Here is a 6,412-nt window from a genome sequence, read left to right on the forward strand (position 1 = left end):
CTGTCAGTGGAACCCAGGGAACAAAACAGTGCTCTTCTTCTGCTCCATCTCTGCTCTCTGAATTATTTTTCTGGCCTACTGCCCTAGTGAGTGACCATGGCGACTTTCTCTTCTTTTCAGCTAATTTAATATCTGTTAAGCTAGGAGGCAAAATTACTGACATTTTTAAGCTTTGAATTTATGACAGGAGCTGCTTATGCCACAGAAACTATTTGTGTGATATTGTGACCCATGGCTAAATCTAGGAGACTTAGATTAATTTTATAAATTCATACCAGAAACCTGTATGTAGATACTGGGATGCCATATATAAATATTACTATGAGAATAGTTTTTTGTTTGTTTGTGTGTGTATGTATGTTTATATAAGTATCTGAAAAATGAGGATATAGATATTCTGGTCTTTATATTTTGGCTCAAGATAAGCCTTCTCTGATGAAAAATATGTGGGTGCGAATTTTATTTTTTTAAAAAAGGTGATAAGAGTAATATAGATAGTAAATATATACTTGTTAAAATATGAATAAAAGAATGTCCCCTTTGTTATCAAAAATGCTTTCAGCAATAACCTCAGACTTAGATGCTTAGTTTTAAGTTTTATTACTCATCTTCTGAAATTCTCTTTAGTTGATTTTTAATTTAAAATCAACTTAGCTACCCCATTAAAACTCCATACTTTGTTGTTGTGTTTTTATTTCAAAGCTCCAGATTTTGGTATCTCAACTGAATATCTTGAACAACTAGTTGCTACATTTCAGCTAAGTTTTCTCTACTGTTTTACCTAATGTAGAAATAGCTTTCTTATGACTGTGTACTCCAGAATTCAGCATAGGAAAGTCTTTGCTCTTCTTAGAGCAGGTTGTCATCCTTAATGATGTGAAACTGGTCCATGACTCAGTAAATTCCTTTTTATTTATAAATCAATATCTGACCAATCTTTCGGGAATTTGTTGTTGTTCAGTCACTCAGTTGTGTCCAACAGTTTGTGACCATATGGACTGCAGCACTCCAGGCGTCCCTGCTCTTCACTGTCTCCTGGAGTTTACTTAAACATGTGTCCATTGAGTTGATGATGCTATCAAGCCAACTCATACTCTGTTGCCTCCCTTTCCTCCTGCCCTCAATCTTTCCCAGCATCGGGGTCTTTTCCAATGAGTCAGCTCTTCGCATCACATGGCCAAAGTATTGGAGCTTCAGTTTTAGCATCAGTCCTTCCAATGAATATTCAGGGTTATTTTCCTTTAAGACTGACTAGTCTGATCTTCTTGCAGTCCAAGGGACTCTCAAGAGTCTTCTCCAGCACTATGATTTGAAAGCATCAATTTGTTGGTGCTCAGCCTTCTTTATGGTCCAACTTCACATTTGTACATGACTACTGGAAAACTCATAGCTTTGACTAGATGGACTTTTATCCACAAAGGGATGTCTTTCTTTTTAATATGCTGTCTAGGTTTATCATAGCTTTTCTTCCAAAGAGCAAGCCTCTTTTAATTTCATGGCTGCAGTCACCATCCACAGTGATTTTACAGCCCAAGAAAATAAAGTATCTCACTGTTTCCATCATTCCCCCATCTATTTGCCATGAAGTGATGGGACCAGATGCCATGATCTTAGTTTTTATAATGTTGAGTTTTAAGCCAAGTTTTTCACTCTCTCCTATCCCCTTCATCAAGATCTTTAGTTCCTCTTTGCTTTCTGCCACAAGGGTGGTGTCATCTGCATATCTGAGGTTATTGATATTTCTCCCAGCAATCTTTATTCCAGCTTGTGCTTCATCCAGCCTGGCATTTCCCATGATGTACTGTGCAGAGAAGTTAAATAAGCAGGGAGACAATATACAGCCTTGATATACTCCTTTTCCAATTTGGAAGCAGTCCTTTGTTCCATGTCCTGTTTCAACTGTTGCTTCTTGACCTGCATTCAGATTTCTCAGTGGGAAGGTAAGGTAGTCTGGTATTCCCATCTCTAAGAATACACAGTTTGTTTTGATCCACACAGTCAGAGACTTTAGTTAATGAAGCAGAAGTAGATGTTTTTATGGAACTCTCTTGCTTTTTCTATCATTGAGGCTGTTCTATGATCATTGAGATGTTGGCAATTTGATGTCTGGTTCCTCTGCCTTTTCTAAACCCAACTTGAACATCTGGAAGTTCTCAATTCACTTATTGTTGAAGCCTAGCTTGTAAGATTTTGAACATTACCTTGCTAGTATGTGAAATGAGTGCAATTGTGTGGTAGTTTGAACATTCTTTGGCATTGCCTTTCTTTGGGATTGGAATGAAAACTGACTTTTTCCAAACTTGTGGCCACTGCTTAGTTTTTCATATTTGTTGACATATTGAGTGTAGCAGTTTCATAGCATCATCTTTTAGGATTTTAAATATCTCAGCTGGAATTCATCACCTCCACTAACTTTGTTTGTAGTGATGCTTCCTAAGGCCCACTTGACTTTACGCTCCAAGATGTCTGGCTCTAGGTGAGTGATCACACCATTGTGATTATCTGGGTCATGAAGATCTTTTTTGTATAGTTCTTCTCTGTATTCTTGTCACCTCTTGTTAATATCTTCTGCTTCTGTTAGGTCCATACCATTTGCGTCCTTTATTGTGTCCATCTTTGCATGAAATGTTTTCTTGGTATCTCTAACATTATTGAAGAGATCTCTAGTCTTTCTCATTCTGTTGTCTTCCTCTATTTATTTTCATTGTTCACTTAAGAAGGCTTTCTTATCTCTCCTTTCTGTTTTTGGAACTCTGCATTCAGATGGGTGTATCTTTTCTTTTGTCCCTTGTCTTTCACTTCTCCTCTATTTTCAGCCATTTGTAAGTTCTTCTCAGACAACCATTTTGCCTTTTTGCATTTCTTTTTCTTGGGGATGGTTTTGATCACAGCCTCCTGTACAATGTTAGGAACCTCCATCCATAGTTCTTCAGGCACTCTATCAGATCTAATCCTTTATATCTATTTGTCACTTTCACTGTATAATCATAAGGGATTTGATGTAGCTTTTACCTGAATGGCCTAGTGGTTTTCCCTACTTCCTTTAATTTAAGTCTGAATTTTCTTTTCTTTTTTTTTTTTAAGTCTGAGTTTTTCAACAAGAAATTCATGATCTGAGCCATAGTCAACTCCTGCTCTTGTTTTTGCTGATTGTATAGAACTTCTCCATCTTGGGCTGCAAAGAATATAATCAATCTTACTTTGATATTGACCGTCTGGTGATGTCTATATTTAGAGTTGTATTGTTGGACTAGGGTGTTTGATATATCCAGTGCTTTCTCTTAGCAAAAATCTGTTAGCCTTTGCCCTGGTTCATTTTGTACTCCAAAGGCAAATCATTCAAGAATAACAGATATAATATCCAATAATATGATAATATGCCTGGTGACATCATCTTAGTGTCATATTGCTTGGATTAGTTTCAAAAACAACTGCAGATTTTAGAAGCTTCAGTACTTACTTTTTAGCAGGCACTAATTGACATTCAGTTGGGATAATAAAAAATATCAGCTTGTGTATTTTTTCCCCTCAAAACTCACTGTGAAACATACCTCTGTTTTCTATATCACATTGTCTCTGCCCATCTTTTCATTCAGCCTCAGTTGTGGTGGAAAATTTCTTGTAATTCAGATTCACCTTTGGTTGCTGTTGTCCATTTTAAGCAAATTGCCTCTTCCAACAACCTATCCTAGCAAAAACTGGCTTGATTTGGTCATAGGAGCAGCCCAGAAATACAAGGATGATGCCCCTGTGAGGCTATTCTCAAACCATGGGTAACTGAAGCTTTTGGTTAAGAGCTCCAGCTTCTGTTTTGTTGAATGGACCATTCTGAGAGGTGGTGTGACTTTTCACTTGCTCAGAGGAAACTTAGAGTCAAAGCCTACAGCTGTGACCATGTTACTACACCATCCTCAGGGTTGTTTTTTTTTTTTTTTTTCTTCCTACTTTCACATGTCCTGTTTTCTTACAATTACACCTGAGTCCTTGTTTCAGGGTCCATAAAAGGGAATCCAAACAAAGATAATCACTCTAGTCATGCAATACAATAAAAACCAATCATTTAGGGGGCAATGCTAAGGATTATTCAGAGGCTGCATCTCTTAAAATCTTTGCAAACAAATTGATCTCAGCACTGCCATGTAATTCACAATTTGGTTAACTCAGCATGTGTACATTTTGGAATAGAACTAAAATTGTTCATTTAGAAAAGTCTTGGCACCCCCTGAAAAATTAGGAGCAAAACATTTAAATTCTTCAAACAAAGTATCAGTGATAACCCCTACACCTAAAACATGTGAATCTGTTTTCAATCAATTAATAAGGAATCTCTATTTCAGGCCATTAGCAAATGTGTCAATTTCAAAATATTGTCAGTTAATATAAAGAGTATTTGGTCCTGAAAAAGCATACTAATGTTTTACAGTCCTAAATATCTTAAATTTTATACTGTCCAATTCATTAATTACCATGAATTCATTCTCCATTTACCCTGGAAATGGAGAACCAGAAAGTACATGCCTCAAATACATTTTTGTATGTCTAAGATATAGCTTCCATAAATCATGAATTGACATGACTGGCTTTATCTTTGAGATTCATCAAAAAATTAGAAAATAACACAGTCTTCATCTTCTACAAGATTGCTTTAAAAGATATTATCCTCCATATCATACCTTAATCCTCACATGAATTTCTACAAAATAAATTAGCAAAGAATTTAATGTGAATAAAAATTTGACAAACCATATTTATAAACCAATAAGCAGCTTTGCATAAGATTTAGAAAAGGCAGAGGAACCAGAGATCAAATGGCCAGCATCCACTGGATATTCGAAAAAGCAAGAGAGTTCCAGAAAAACATCTACTTCTGCTTTCTTCACTATGTCAAAGCCTTAGACTGCATGGACGACCACAAACTCTGGAAAATTCTTAAAAAGATGGGAATACCAGACCACCTGACCTGCCTCTTGAGAAATCTGTATGCAGGTCAGGAAGCAACAGTTAGAACTGGACATGGAACAACAGACTGGTTCCAAATAGCAAAAGGAGTACGTCAAGGCTGCATATTGTCACCCTGCTTATTTAATTTATATGCAGAGTACATCATGAGAAATGCTGGGCTATGAAGCACTAGCTGGAATCAAGATTGCCAGGAGAAATATCAATAACCAGATATGCAGATGACACCACCCTTATGGCAGAAAGCAAAGAAGAACTAAAGAGCCTCTTGATGAAAGTGAAAGTAGAGAGTGAAAAAGTTGGCTTAAAGCTCAATATTCAGAAAACAAAGATCATGGCATCTGGTCCCATCACTTCATGGCAAATAGATGGGGAAACAGTGGCAGACTTTATTTTTGGGAGCTCCAAATCACTGCAGATGGTGACTGCAACCATGAAATTAAAGACACTTACTCCTTGGAAGAAAAGCTATGACCAATTTAGACAGCATACTAAAAAGCAGAGACATTACTTTGCCAACAAAGGTCCGTCTAGTCAAAGCTATGGTTTTTCTAGTGGTCATGTATGGACGTGAGAGTTGGACTATAAAGAAAGCTGAGCACCAAAGAATTGATGCTTTTGAACTGTGTCATTGGAGAAGCCTCTTGAGAGTCCCTTGGGCTGCAAGGATATCCAACCAGTCCATCCTAAAGGAAATCAGTCCTGAATATTCAGAAGGACTGATGCTGAAGCTGAAACTGCAATACTTTGGCCACCTGATGTGAAGAACTGACTCATTTGAAAAGACCCTGATCCTGGGAAAGATTGAAGGTGGAAGGAGAAAGGGATTGCAGAGGATGAGATGGTTGGATGGCATCACCAACCCAATGAATATGAGTTTGAATAAACTCCGGGAGTGGGTGATGGACAGGGAGGCCTGGCGTGCTGCAGTCCACAGGGCTACAAAGAGTCGGGCATGACTGAACGACTGAACTGAACTGAATGATTCATGAATGAATAGTAGATTTTTTCTTTTTCTATTTTCTACCAGATAACCCAGGAGTAAATGTTCTTAGTGGTAAATTTATTTATATTAAATGTTCAATTTAAATGTATTATACTCATAATGCAGAACTGTTTCTTTTAATGATTTTTTAAAATGTAACATTGAACAATTATCCGAAAACAGGATAAGAACAAAAATGTGCTCAAATTTATTCCTCCATTGCATTCAGTTCAGTTCAGTCACTCAGTCATGTCCGACTCTTTGTGACCCCATGAATCACAGCACACCAGGCCTCCCTGTCCATCACCAACTCCTTGAGTTCACTGAGACTCATGTCCATCGAGTCAGTGATGCCATCCAGCCATCTCATCCTCTGTCGTCCCCTCCTCCTGCCCCCAGTCCCTCCCAGCATCAGAGTCTTTTCCAATGAGTCAACTCTTCACATGAGGTGGCCAAAGTACTGGAGTT

Source organism: Bison bison, unplaced genomic scaffold, assembly GCF_000754665.1.
Source record: "Bison bison bison isolate TAMUID 2011002044 unplaced genomic scaffold, Bison_UMD1.0 scf7180017864123, whole genome shotgun sequence".
In the NCBI taxonomy this organism is placed as follows: domain Eukaryota; kingdom Metazoa; phylum Chordata; class Mammalia; order Artiodactyla; family Bovidae; genus Bison; species Bison bison.